Below are 16,123 nucleotides of genomic sequence, written 5' to 3' on the forward strand. Positions count from 1 at the left end.
AAACAGATTCTCTTGTACTATAGCAGCGCCACCTGGTGAAACAGATTCTCTTGTACTATAGCAGCACCACCTGGTGAAACAGATTCTCTTGTACTATAGTAGCACCACCTGGTGAAACAGATTCTCTTGTACTATAGCATCACCACCTGGTGAAACAGATTCTCTTGTACTATAGCAGCGCCACCTGGTGAAACGGATTCTCTTGTACTATAGCAGCACCACCTGGTGAAACAGATTCTCTTGTACTATAGCAGCGCCACCTGGTGAAACAGATTCTCTTGTACCATAGCAGCACCCCCTGGTGAAACAGATTCTCTTGTACTATAGCAGCACCACCTGGTGAAACAGATTCTCTTGTACTATAGCAGCACCACCTGGTGAAACAGATTCTCTTGTACTATAGCAGCACCACCTGGTGAAACAGATTCTCTTGTACTATAGCAGCGCCACCTGGTGAAACAGATTCTCTTGTACTATAGTAGCACCACCTGGTGAAACAGATTCTCTTGTACTATAGCAGCACCACCTGGTGAAACAGATTCTCTTGTACTATAGCAGCACCACCTGGTGAAACAGATTCTCTTGTACTATAGCAGCACCACCTGGTGAAACAGATTCTCTTGTACTATAGCAGCACCACCTGGTGAAACAGATTCTTTTGTACTATAACAGCATCATCTGGTGAAACAGATTATCTTGTACTATAGCAGCACCATCTGGTGAAACATATTATCTCGTACTATAGCAGCACCACCTGGTGAAACAGATTATCTTGTACTATAGCAGCACCACCTGGTGAAACAGATTCTCTTGTACTATAACAGCATCATCTGGTGAAACAGATTCTCTTGTACTATAGCAGCATCATCTGGTGAAACAGATTCTCTTGTACTATAGCAGCACCACCTGGTGAAACAGATTCTCTTGTAAATTAGCAGCACCACCTGGTGAAACAGATTCTCTTGTAAATTAGCAGCACCACCTGGTGAAACAGATTCTCTTGTACTATAGCAGCATCATCTGGTGAAACAGATTCTCTTGTACTATAGCAGCACCATCTGGTGAAACAGATTCTCTTGTTAATTAGCAGCGCCACCTGGTAAAACAGATTCTCTTGTACTATAGCAGCGCCACCTGGTGAAACAGATTCTCTTGTACTATAGCAGTGCCACCTGGTGAAACAGATTCTCTTGTACTATAGCAGCGCCACCTGGTGAAACAGATTCTCTTGTACTATAGCAGCACCACCTGGTGAAACAGATTCTCTTGTACTATAGCAGCACCACCTGGTGAAACAGATTCTCTTGTACTATAGCAGCACCACCTGGTGAAACAGATTCTCTTGTACTATAGCAGCGCCACCTGGTGAAACAGATTCTCTTGTACTACAGCAGCACCACCTGGTGAAACAGATTCTCTTGTACTATTGCAGCGCCACCTGGTGAAACAGATTCTCTTGTACTATAGCAGCGCCACCTGGTGAAACAGATTCTCTTGTACTATAGCAGCGCCACCTGGTGAAACAGATTCTCTTGTACTATAGCAGCACCACCTGGTGAAACAGATTCTCTTGTACTATAGCAGCGCCACCTGGTGAAACAGATTCTCTTGTACTATAGCATCACCACCTGGTGAAACAGATTCTCTTGTACTATAGCAGCACCACCTGGTGAAACAGATTCTCTTGTACTATAGCAGCGCCACCTGGTGAAACAGATTCTCTTGTACTATAGCATCACCACCTGGTGAAACAGATTCTCTTGTACTATAGCAGCGCCACCTGGTGAAACGTATTCTCTTGTACTATAGCAGCACCACCTGGTGAAACAGATTCTCTTGTACTATAGCAGCGCCACCTGGTGAAACAGATTCTCTTGTACTATAGCAGCACCCCCTGGTGAAACAGATTCTCTTGTACTATAGCAGCACCACCTGGTGAAACAGATTCTCTTGTACTATAGCAGCACCACCTGGTGAAACAGATTCTCTTGTACTATAGCAGCACCACCTGGTGAAACAGATTCTCTTGTACTATAGCAGCATCATCTGGTGAAACAGATTCTCTTGTACTATAGCAGCACCACCTGGTGAAACAGATTCTCTTGTTAATTAGCAGCACCACCTGGTAAAACAGATTATCTTGTACTATAGCAGCACCACCTGGTGAAACAGATTATTTTGTACTATAGCCGCGCCACCTGGTGAAACAGATTATTGTGTACTATAGCAGCACCACCTGGTGAAACAGATTATCTTGTACTATAGCAGCACCCCCTGGTGAAACAGATTCTCTTGTACTATAGCAGCGCCACCTGGTGAAAACGATTCTCTTGTACTATAGCAGCACCCCCTGGTGAAACAGATTCTCTTGTACTATAGCAGCACCCCCTGGTGAAACAGATTCTCTTGTACTATAGCAGCACCCCCTGGTGAAACAGATTCTCTTGTACTATAGCAGCGCCACCTGGTGAAACAGATTCTCTTGTACTATAGCAGCGCCACCTGGTGAAACAGATTCTCTTGTACTATAGCAGCGCCACCTGGTGAAACAGATTCTCTTGTACTATAGCAGCGCCACCTGGTGAAACAGATTCTCTTGTACTATAGCAGCGCCACCTGGTGAAACAGATTCTCTTGTACTATAGCAGCACCACCTGGTGAAACAGATTCTCTTGTACTATAGCAGCGCCACCTGGTGAAACAGATTCTCTTGCACTATAGCATCACCACCTGGTGAAACAGATTCTCTTGTACTATAGCAGCACCACCTGGTGAAACAGATTCTCTTGTACTATAGCAGCGCCACCTGGTGAAACAGATTCTCTTGCACTATAGCATCACCACCTGGTGAAACAGATTCTCTTGTACTATAGCAGCGCCACCTGGTGAAACAGATTCTCTTGTACTATAGCATCACCACCTGGTGAAACAGATTCTCTTGTACTATAGCAGCGCCACCTGGTGAAACGGATTCTCTTGTACTATAGCAGCACCACCTGGTGAAACAGATTCTCTTGTACTATAGCAGCGCCACCTGGTGAAACAGATTCTCTTGTACTATAGCAGCACCCCCTGGTGAAACAGATTCTCTTGTACTATAGCAGCACCCCCTGGTGAAACAGATTCTCTTGTACTATAGCAGCACCACCTGGTGAAACAGATTCTCTTGTACTATAGCAGCACCACCTGGTGAAACAGATTCTCTTGTACTATAGCAGCATCATCTGGTGAAACAGATTCTCTTGTACTATAGCAGCACCACCTGGTGAAACAGATTCTCTTGTTAATTAGCAGCACCACCTGGTGAAACAGATTATCTTGTACTATAGCAGCACCCCCTGGTGAAACAGATTCTCTTGTACTATAGCAGCGCCACCTGGTGAAAACGATTCTCTTGTACTATAGCAGCACCCCCTGGTGAAACAGATTCTCTTGTACTATAGCAGCGCCACCTGGTGAAATGAGATTCTCTTGTACTATAGCAGCACCCCCTGGTGAAACAGATTCTCTTGTACTATAGCAGCACCCCCTGGTGAAACAGATTCTCTTGTACTATAGCAGCACCCCCTGGTGAAACAGATTCTCTTGTACTATAGCAGCGCCACCTGGTAAAACAGATTCTCTTGTACTATAGCAGCGCCACCTGGTGAAACAGATTCTCTTGTACTATAGCAGCGCCACCTGGTGAAACAGATTCTCTTGTACTATAGCAGCGCCACCTGGTGAAACAGATTCTCTTGTACTATAGCAGCACCACCTGGTGAAACAGATTCTCTTGTACTATAGCAGCACCACCTGGTGAAACAGATTCTCTTGTACTATAGCAGCACCACCTGGTGAAACAGATTCTCTTGTACTATAGCAGCGCCACCTGGTGAAACAGATTCTCTTGTACTATAGCAGCGCCACCTGGTGAAACAGATTCTCTTGTACTATAGCAGCGCCACCTGGTGAAACAGATTCTCTTGTACTATAGCAGCGCCACCTGGTGAAACAGATTCTCTTGTACTATAGCAGCGCCACCTGGTGAAACAGATTCTCTTGTACTATAGCAGCACCACCTGGTGAAACAGATTCTCTTGTACTATAGCAGCGCCACCTGGTGAAACAGATTCTCTTGTACTATAGCATCACCACCTGGTGAAACAGATTCTCTTGTACTATAGCAGCACCACCTGGTGAAACAGATTCTCTTGTACTATAGCAGCGCCACCTGGTGAAACAGATTCTCTTGTACTATAGCATCACCACCTGGTGAAACAGATTCTCTTGTACTATAGCAGCGCCACCTGGTGAAACGGATTCTCTTGTACTATAGCAGCACCACCTGGTGAAACAGATTCTCTTGTACTATAGCAGCGCCACCTGGTGAAACAGATTCTCTTGTACTATAGCAGCACCCCCTGGTGAAACAGATTCTCTTGTACTATAGCAGCACCACCTGGTGAAACAGATTCTCTTGTACTATAGCAGCACCACCTGGTGAAACAGATTCTCTTGTACTATAGCAGCACCACCTGGTGAAACAGATTCTCTTGTACTATAGCAGCATCATCTGGTGAAACAGATTCTCTTGTACTATAGCAGCACCACCTGGTGAAACAGATTCTCTTGTTAATTAGCAGCACCACCTGGTAAAACAGATTATCTTGTACTATAGCAGCACCACCTGGTGAAACAGATTATCTTGTACTATAGCCGCGCCACCTGGTGAAACAGATTATTGTGTACTATAGCAGCACCACCTGGTGAAACAGATTATCTTGTACTATAGCAGCACCCCCTGGTGAAACAGATTCTCTTGTACTATAGCAGCGCCACCTGGTGAAAACGATTCTCTTGTACTATAGCAGCACCCCCTGGTGAAACAGATTCTCTTGTACTATAGCAGCACCCCCTGGTGAAACAGATTCTCTTGCACTATAGCAGCACCCCCTGGTGAAACAGATTCTCTTGTACTATAGCAGCGCCACCTGGTGAAACAGATTCTCTTGTACTATAGCAGCGCCACCTGGTGAAACAGATTCTCTTGTACTATAGCAGCGCCACCTGGTGAAACAGATTCTCTTGTACTATAGCAGCGCCACCTGGTGAAACAGATTCTCTTGTACTATAGCAGCACCACCTGGTGAAACAGATTCTCTTGTACTATAGCAGCGCCACCTGGTGAAACAGATTCTCTTGTACTATAGCAGCACCACCTGGTGAAACAGATTCTCTTGTACTATAGCAGCGCCACCTGGTGAAACAGATTCTCTTGTACTATAGCAGCACCACCTGGTGAAACAGATTCTCTTGTACTATAGCAGCACCACCTGGTGAAACAGATTCTCTTGTACTATAGCAGCGCGACCTGGTGAAACAGATTCTCTTGTACTATAGCAGCACCACCTGGTGAAACAGATTCTCTTGTACTATAGCAGCGCCACCTGGTGAAACAGATTCTCTTGCACTATAGCATCACCACCTGGTGAAACAGATTCTCTTGTACTATAGCAGCGCCACCTGGTGAAACAGATTCTCTTGTACTATAGCAGCACCACCTGGTGAAACAGATTCTCTTGTACTATAGCAGCGCCACCTGGTGAAACAGATTCTCTTGTACTATAGCATCACCACCTGGTGAAACAGATTCTCTTGTACTATAGCAGCGCCACCTGGTGAAACGGATTCTCTTGTACTATAGCAGCACCACCTGGTGAAACAGATTCTCTTGTACTATAGCAGCGCCACCTGGTGAAACAGATTCTCTTGTACTATAGCAGCACCCCCTGGTGAAACAGATTCTCTTGTACTATAGCAGCACCACCTGGTGAAACAGATTCTCTTGTACTATAGCAGCACCACCTGGTGAAACAGATTCTCTTGTACTATAGCAGCACCACCTGGTGAAACAGATTCTCTTGTACTATAGCAGCGCCACCTGGTGAAACAGATTCTCTTGTACTATAGCAGCACCACCTGGTGAAACAGATTCTCTTGTACTATAGCAGCACCACCTGGTGAAACAGATTCTCTTGTACTATAGCAGCACCACCTGGTGAAACAGATTCTCTTGTACTATAGCAGCACCACCTGGTGAAACAGATTCTCTTGTACTATAGCAGCACCACCTGGTGAAACAGATTCTCTTGTACTATAGCAGCGCCACCTGGTGAAACAGATTCTCTTGTACTATAGCAGCACCCCCTGGTGAAACAGATTATCTTGTACTATAGCAGCACCCCCTGGTGAAACAGAGGGACTTCTGAAATGAGCGTTCCTATGAATGACATCTGATGATGCGCCCGTAACTGAAGGGTTGCCAGTTCAGACATCTGATGACACCCGTAACGGAAGGGTTGCCAGTTCAGACATCTGATGACGCCAGTAACTTAAGGGTTGCCAGTTCGGATCCCAGGGCTGAGGGGGAAAATCTGACAACCAGAAGGTTGCTAGCAGAAGAATCAGGGATTGTAACATACTCTGTTTCACGAAATCCATTCAGCCATCTGGGTTCTCAGTACATCGCGCAGACAGGAATAAAGAACTCTCCGAGAAGAAGAAAGGAGGTGAGGTATGTTTCATGATTAACCACTCAGGGTGTGATTGTGATAACATACAGAAACTCAAGTCCTTTTGTTCACCCTACCTAGAATACAACACAATCAAATGCCGACCGTATTAACTTCCAAGATAATTCTCTTCAGTTATAGTCACAGCTGTGTATATTCCCCCTCAAGCCGATACAATGACGGCCCTCAAAGAACTACACTGGACTTTATGCAAACTGTAAACCACATATCCTAAGGCCGCATTTATTGTAGCTGGGGATTTTAACAAAGCAAATTTGAGGAAAATGCTACCAAAGTTCTACCAACACATCACTGTAGTACTCGCGCTGGTAAAACCTTCGACCACTGCTACTCTTCTTCTTCTTCGTTGGGGTTTATTGGCGGTTGGCATTCAATGTTATGGTGCATTACCACCACCTACTGTACTGGAGTGTGGGCCAGAGACAGGGAGAAACTAAATCCTAACTGCCAGCCCCGTTACTCTTAAAAAATATATATAAAAAAGAAATATTTGAGACTATATCTAATGATGTGCTAATTAATATACTCTTTAAAATAATTTCCTGTATCCCCTTCTCCCTCATACTAGATATCAGCCTCTCTCTTTCCCTCTGATAATGCCCACACTGTAGTAATACATGCTCCACGGTCTCTGTTTCCTGGTAATAATCACACTTTCCTGTTGGAAGCTTTCCTATCACATTTAAGGTCTTATTCAACTGGCTGTGTCCCACCCTTAATCTTGTAAAAAATACCCTCCTCTTTTCTGTCCCTTCCTGCCCGTCCTCCCCTCCCCGACTTTCCTCTGTACTTGAAATAAATGTCGGTCCTTAGTATCTCTATTCCACTGCTCCTGCCATCTCTACACCATCACTGTCCATATCAGGCCTTTAGCCTGCCATCACAACACCATCACTGTCCATATCAGGCTTTTAGCCTGCCATCTCTACACCATCACTGTCCATATCAGGCTTTTAGCCTGTCATCTCTACACCATCACTGTCCATATCAGGCTTTTAGCCTGTCATCTCTACACCATCAGTGTCCATATCCGGCTTTTAGCCTGCCATCTCTACACCATCACTGTCCATATCAGGCTTTTAGCCTGTCATCTCTACACCATCACTGTCCATATCAGGCTTTTAGCCTGCCATCTCTACACCATCACTGTCCATATCAGGCTTTTAGCCTGTCATCTCTACACCATCACTGTCCATATCAGGCTTTTAGCCTGCCATCTCTACACCATCACTGTCCATATCAGGCTTTTAGCCTGTCATCTCTACACCATCACTGTCCATATCAGGCCTTTAGCCTGCCATCTCTGCACCATCACTGTCCATATCAGGCTTTTAGCCTGCCATCTCTGCACCATCACTGTCCATATCAGGCTTTTAGCCTGCCATCTCTGCACCATCACTGTCCATATCAGGCTTTTAGCCTGCCATCACAACACCATCACTGTCCATATCAGGCTTTTAGCCTGCCATCTCTACACCATCACTGTCCATATCAGGCTTTTAGCCTGCCATCACAACACCATCACTGTCCATATCAGGCTTTTAGCCTGCCATCTCTACACCATCACTGTCCATATCAGGCTTTTAGCCTGCCATCACTACACCATCACTGTCCATATCAGGCTTTTAGCCTGCCATCTCTACACCATCACTGTCCATATCAGGCTTTTAGCCTGCTCCTGTCATCTCTACACCATCACTGTCCATATCAGGCTTTTAGCATGCCATCACTACACCATCACTGTCCATATCAGGCTTTTAGCCTGCCATCTCTACACCATCACTGTCCATATCAGGCTTTTAGCCTGCCATCACTACACCATCACTGTCCATATCAGGCTTTTAGCCTGCCATCACTACACCATCACTGTCCATATCAGGCTTTTAGCCTGCCATCTCTACACCATCACTGTCCATATCAGGCTTTTAGCCTGCCATCACTACACCATCACTGTCCATATCAGGCTTTTAGCCTGCCATCACTACACCATCACTGTCCATATCAGGCTTTTAGCCTGCCATCTCTACACCATCACTGTCCATATCAGGCTTTTAGCCTGTCATCTCTACACCATCACTGTCCATATCAGGCTTTTAGCCTGCCATCTCTACACCATCACTGTCCATATCAGGCTTTTAGCCTGCCATTTCTACACCATCACTGTCCATATCAGGCCTTTAGCCTGCCATCACAACACCATCAGTGTCCATATCCGGCTTTTAGCCTGTCATCTCTACACCATCACTGTCCATATCAGGCCTTTAGCCTGCCATCACAACACCATCACTGTCCATATCAGGCTTTTAGCCTGTCATCTCTACACCATCACTGTCCATATCAGGCTATTTTCCTCTGCCTTGCTCATTGAAACTTCAACATCAACATCCCCACTACTAAGTGCTTGTTTAGCCAGTACATCAAATGCCTCGTTCCCCTCCACCCCCACATGGGCTGGGACCCAAGTAAATGTTATCTGTATACCCATCTGTCTCATCCTTCCATGGGTTTGTAGCACCTCATAAAGCAGGTCTTGTCTGCTACGTGAGCTAAAGGACTGGAGACTTATTAACACTGCACATGAATCAGAGCAAATAACTACTCTGTCTGGCTTGACTTCCTCCACCTACTGCAAGGCTAACAGTATGGCCATCACCTCCACCGTATATACAGCCAGATGATCTGTAATACGTTTCCTGACTTCCCCCCCCACATTCCTGCACTACAAATGCTGACCCAAGACATCCTGTCCTTGGATTTTTTTTAACCATCTGTGTAAATGGCCACAAAATCCTGATACACAGTATCCAGACGTCTCTTAAACAAATTAAATGGTTCAACACCCTCCCTATCTTTCTTTAGTCTCTCCGACTCTTCTAGATCAACTACTGAAGGCGGGAGTAGCCATGGTGGATTTTCCACTGCTACTCAACTTTTCAAAATGCCTACACTCCCTTCGCATATCTGATCATGACTCCATTTTGATCCTCCCTTCCTATTTGCAGAAACTCAAACAGGAAGTACCCGTGCTAAGGTCTATTCAACGCTGGTCTGACCAATCGGAATCCATGCTTCAAGATTGTTTTGATCACGCGGACTGGGATATGTTCCCGGTAGCCTCTGAGATAAACATTGACGAATACACGGATACGGTGACTGAGATAATCAGGAAGTGTATAGGAGATGTTGTACCCACTGTGACTATTAAAACCTACCCAAACCAGAAACCGTGGATAGATGGCAGCATTTGCGCAAAACTTATAGCGCGAACCATCGCATTTAACCATGGCAAGGTGACTGGGAATATGGCCTAAAACAAACAGTGTAGTTATTCCCTCCGTAAGGCAATCAAACAGGCAAAACGTCAAAGGGGACTCGCAATTCAACGGCTCAGACAAGAGACGTGTGTGGCAGGGTCTACAGACAATCACGGACTACGTCTGCCCTATCACATCTGGATAAGAGGAATACCTATGTAAGAATGCTGTCCATTGACTATAGCTCAGAATTCAACACCATAGTACTCTCCAAGCTCATCATTATACTCGGGGCCCTGGGTCTGAAACCCGCCCTGTGCAACTGGGTATTGGACTTCCTAACGGGCCGCACCCCCAGGTGGTGAATGGAGGAAACCACATCCACTTCGCTGATCTTCAAAACAGGGAGGGTGAGTGCTCAGCCCGTTTCTGTACTCCCTGTTCACCCATGACTGCGTGTCAACATACACCTTCAACTCAATCATCAAGTTTGCAGACAACACAACAGTGGGTGGCCTGATTACCAACAATGACCGCCTACAGGGAGGAGGTGAGGGCCCTGAGAGAGTGGTGCCATGAAAATAACCTCTCACTCAACAAAACAAAAGGAGCTGATCGTGGACTTCAGGAAACAGCAGAGGGAGCACCCCCCCTATCCACATCAAAGGGACCACAGTGGAGATGGAACGCTTCCAGTTCCTCAGTGTACACATCACTGACGATCTGAAATGGTCCACCCACACAGACAGTGTGGTGAAGAAGTCAACCACAGGAGGCTGAATAAATTTGGCTTGGCCTCTAAACCCCTCACAAATTTTTACAGATGCACAATTGAGAGCATCCTGTCGGGCTGTATCACCGCCTGGAAAGGCAGCTGCACCGCCCGCAACCGCAGGGCTCTCCAGAGGGTGATGCGGTCTGCCCAACGCATCACCGGGGGCAAACTACCTGCCCTCCAGGACACTAACAGCACCCAATATCACAAGAAGGCCAAAAAGAACATCAAGAACATCAACCACCCGAGCCACGGCCTGTTCACCCCATTATCATCCAGAAGGTGAGGTCAGTATAGGTGCATCAAAGCTGGGACCGAGAGACTGAAAACCGCTTCTATCTTAAGGCCATCAGGCTGTTAAATAGCCATCACTAGCCGGCTTCCACCCGGTTACGCAACCCTGCACCTCAGAGGCTGCTGCCCTATATACATAGACTTGGAATAATGGAACACTAGTCACTTTAATAATGTTTACATACTGCTTTACTTATCTCATATGTACAGTTGAAGTCGGAAGTTTACATACACTTAGGTTGGAGTCATAAAAACTTGTTTTTCAACCACTCCACAAATTTCTTGTTAACAAACTATAGTTTTGGCAAGTCGGTTAGGACATCTACTTTGTGCATGACTGTCACGTTCCTGACCTGTTTTCTGTTAGTTTTGCATGTGTTAGTTGGTCAGGACGTGAGTTTGGGTGGGCAGTCTATGTTTTCTGTTTCTATGTTTGTTTAAGGGTTGCCTGGTATGGCTCTCAATTAGAGGCAGGTGTTTGGCGTTTCCTCTAATTGAGAGTCATATTAAGGTAGGTTGTTTCACATTGTTTGTTGTGGGTGGTTGTCTCCTGTGTCTGTGTATGTCGTTGCACCACACGGGACTGTTGTCGTTTTTTTTTTTCGGTTTATGTAGTCTGTTCCTGTTTCATGAGTTCTTCGTTATATGTAAGTTCTTATGTTCAGGTGCGTCTACGTCGTTTGTTGTTTTGTAGTTAATCAAGTATAGTTCGTTTTTTGTCTTCGTTGTTTTGTCGTGTCTAAATAAATATCATGTCTAAGTATCACGCTGCGTCTTGGTTCAATCCATGCTCCTCCTCTTCAGAGGAAGAGGAGAACCGTTACAATGACACAAGTACATTTTCCAACAATTGTTTACAGACAGATTATTTCACTTATAATTCACTGTATCACAAATCCAGTAGGTCAGAAGTTGACCTACACTAAGTTGACTGTGCCTTTAAACAGCTTGGAAAATCCTAGAAAATGATGTCATGGCTTTAGAAGCTTTTGATAGGCTAATTGACACCATTTGAGTCAATAGGAGGTGCACCTGTGGATGTATTTCAAGGCCTACCTTCAAACTCAGTGACTCTTTGCTTGACATCATGGGAAAATCTAAAGAAATCAGCCAAGACCTCAATTTCAAAATGCCTGAAGGTACCACGTTCATCTGTACAAGCAATAGTACGCAAGTATAAACACCATGGGACCACGCAGCCGTCATACCGCTCAGGAAGAAGACGCGTTCTGTCTCCGAAAGATGAAAACGTACTTGGTGCGAAAAGTGCAAATCAATCCCAGAACAACAACAAAGGACCTTGTGAAGATGCTGGAGGAAACAGGTACAAAAGTATCTATATCCACAGTAAAACAAGTCCTATATCGACATAACCTGAAAGGCTGCTCAGCAAGGAAGAAGCCGCTGTGTTACGCCCTGACCAAAAGAGAGTCTTTTCTATTCTCTATTTTGGTTAGGTCGGGGTGTGACTAGGGGGGGTGTGTTCCTATCTAGGTGTTTTTGTTTTCTATGTTGGCCTGGTATGGTTCCCAATCAGAGGCAGCTGTTTATCGTTGTCTCTGATTGGGGATCATATTTAGGCAGCCTTTTCCCACTGGGTTTTTGTGGGATCTTGTTTGTGTATAGTTGCCTTGAGCACTGCATAGCTTCACGTTCGTTTTTGTTCTGTATTGTTTTTGGTGAGTTTCTTTATTAAACATGTGGAACTCTACGCACGCTGCACCTTGGTCCGATTCTTACAACAACGTTTGTGACACCCTGCTCCAAAACCGCCATAAAAAAAACAGACTACGGTTTGCAACTGCACCTGGGGACAAAGATTTTACTTTTTGGAGAAATGTCCTATGATCTGATGAAACAAAAATAGAACTGTTTGGCCATAATGACCATTGTTATGTTTGGAGGAAAAATGGGGAGGCTTGCAAGCCAAAGAATGCCATCGCAAACGTGAAGCACAGGGGTGGCAGCATTATGTTGTGGGGGTGCTTTGCTGCAGGAGGGACTGGTGCACTTCACAAAATAGATGGCATCATGAGGCAGAAAAATTATGTGGATATATTGAAGAAACATCTCAAGACATCAGTCAGGAAGTTAAAGCTTGGTCGCAAATCAGTCTTCCAAAAGGACAATGAACTCAAGCATATACTTACAAAGTTGTGGCAAAATGGCTTAAGGACAACACAGTCAAGGTATTGGAGTTGCCATTACAAAGCCCTGACCTCAATCCTATAGAAAATTTGTGGGCAGAACTGAAAGAGTGTGTGAACAAGGAGGCTTACAAACCTGACTCAGTTACACCAACTCTGTCAGGAGGAATGGGACAAACTTATTGTGGGAAGCTTGTGGAAGGCTACCTGAAACGTTTGACCCAAGATAAACAATTTAATGGCAATGCTACCATATACTGATTGAGTGTATGTAAACTTCTGACCCACTGGGAATGTGATGAAAGAAATAAAAGCTGAAATAAATCATCCTCTCTACTATTATTCTGACATTTCACATTCTTAAAATAAAGTGGTGATCCTAACTAACCTAAGACAGGGAATTTTTACTATGATTAAATGTCAGGAATTGTGAAAAACTGAGTTTAAATGTGTTTGGCTAAGGTGTATGTAAACTTCTGACTTCAACTGTATATACTGTATTCTATTCTACTGTATTTTAGTCAATGCCACTTCGACATAGCTCAATCTAATATTCATATATTACTTAATTCCATTATTTTACTTTTAGATTTGTGTGTATTGTTGTGAATAGTTTTTAGATACTACTGCGGCAGGTAGCCTAGTGGTTAGAGCGTTGGGCCAGTAACCGGTTTTATTTTATTTATTTTATTTAAGGTTTTATTTTTTATTTATTTTATATATTTCACCTTTATTAAACCAGGTAGGCCAGTTGAGAACAAGTTCTCATTTACAACTGCGACCTGGCCAAGATTGAGCAAAGCAGTGCGACACAAACAACACAGAGTTACACATGGAATAAACAAACGTACAGTCAAACAACACAATAGAGAAGCCTACTCCGACAGGTTGCTGGATCGAATCCCTGAGCTGATAAGGTATGTTGTTCTGAACAAGGCAGTTAACCCACTGTTCCCTGGTAGTTCGTCATTGTAAATGAGAATTTGTCCTTAACTGACTTGCCTAGTTAAATACAGGTTAACTAAAATAGATACTACTGCACTGCTGGAACTAGGAACACAAGCATTTTGCTACACCTTCAATAACATCTAAGTATGTGACCAATAACATCTTATTTGAATCTCAGGTTCCACCTACTGCTGCTGTGCCCTTTAGCAAGGCACTTGACCCATAACCTGAACCAGGGGGGAACAAACCCCACATACCTTCATAAAATAAATGAAGTTGTATTAGTTTTGTAAATACATGAAATCCTGCAAGTCACTGCCATGATTATAAAACTGCAATTGAACAGATTTTTGTCCCATGTTTTAATGGTAAGCTTATGGCTGATAACTTGTAAAGCGAAGTGAACTTAGGTTCTGTAATTTCCTGCACCACAGACAGATGGCATGGTCGCGTGCTTGTTAACATTTCAGCATTGAAACCTTATGGTTGCCAGTAAAATACGGGAAATTCCAAATCTGACATTTGTTAGGAGCACAACGCTAAACTTGACCTTTGCCCTAAAAAGGTTTTCCGTTGAACAAGTGCCTGACAGAAAATCATGCTCTACTTACTACTTAAAAGTCGATAACTCAGTTTTACACAAATCTTATCCCACTGAGGTGTGGTCTTAATTTTTATTTCAGCATATAGAAACTTTTATAAGAATTTACAAAGGGTTATTCGTTAAAGTTCTTATACAGATTTCTCTTGTTTTGTAGTGGACCGTTAACCCTTTTGATGAATGGAAACCCATGTTTGATTTGTTGATCAGCCATTTTTTTTTGAAAGCAACATTTATGAGGTTACATTTGGTTTGGAAAAATACATGGAGAAATAGTTCTCCATGTGTCATTGATGGAAGAATGTATTTTACCATGTCAACATATTCCTCAATGGGAAATCGTTATTCACTCCAAAAAATGATTAAAATGTCATTTTTGTGATGCTAACACCAAACCAAATCAAATCAAACTTTATTTGCCACATGCGCAGAATACTACAGGTGTAGACTTTACCGTGAAACGCTTACTTAAAACGCTTACTTACAAGCCCTTAACCAACAGTGCAGTTCAAGAAGAAGAACATATTTACCAAATAGGCTAAAATAAAAAGTAATAATAGAAAGTAATACAATAAGAATAATAATAACGAGGTTATTTACAAGGGGAACCGGTACCGAGTCAGTGTGCAGGGGTACAGGCTAGTTGAGTTAATCTGTACATTTGGGTGGGGGCCAAGTGGGGGCCAAGTGTCAATGTAAATTGTCCGGTGGCGATTTTTATGAATTGTTCAGCAGTCTAACGACTAAAGGGTTGAAGCTGTTCAGGAGCCTTTTTTTTGTCCTAGACTTGGTGCTCGGGTAGTTCGGTAGCAGAGAAAACAGTGTACGATATGACGCGAATGAAAGATTTGTATTTCACAGTGAAAAGGATCATTATACTTGGGGGTTGGTGTGCCGAATGGCATCATGTCGTGGATGCTACAGTGTACGGCAGAGCTATATTAGTAGCTGTAGTGCCAGTTTAATGTGGAGCACCAGTATAGTCTTGACATGAAAACGGCCTAATATGCCTACAAGCAGTAATACGTTTATGTGCATAGTGTACACATGTTCTGAAGCCCTTACACATTGTTGACATTGCAGTCATTCAAGCTGATTGCATACGGAGAGTCCAAACCTTACCATTTTTTTGTTTTACCCAGAATGGTATCAGTCTCTGCTGTGTACATTATCACTAAGTTTAGTGCATTTTTTTAAAGAGGAAGTAGGAGAAAGGGTGAAAACATATTAATGTTGCGTAATTACATGCATTGAGGGGATGGACATTGATTCCATGTTAAAACACACTACATTAATGTCCAACAACTCAATGCTGTCAACCTGATCTCTGACACAGGAACCTGCGAAGCATAGTGCTAGGTGCATTGTGTATTGATTTTGTGTCATCAAATCTTTTATGATGTGGGGATGTATAAATAGACTTCCTTGTCTTTCACAGCACAGATTGACATAGCAGTTGTTGTTGGGGGTTAACTGCCTTGTCGAAGAGCAGATTTTTCCACCTTGCCGGCTTGGGGATTTGAACCAGC

The sequence above is a fragment of the Salvelinus fontinalis genome, chromosome 21 (genome assembly GCF_029448725.1).
Source record: "Salvelinus fontinalis isolate EN_2023a chromosome 21, ASM2944872v1, whole genome shotgun sequence".
In the NCBI taxonomy this organism is placed as follows: domain Eukaryota; kingdom Metazoa; phylum Chordata; class Actinopteri; order Salmoniformes; family Salmonidae; genus Salvelinus; species Salvelinus fontinalis.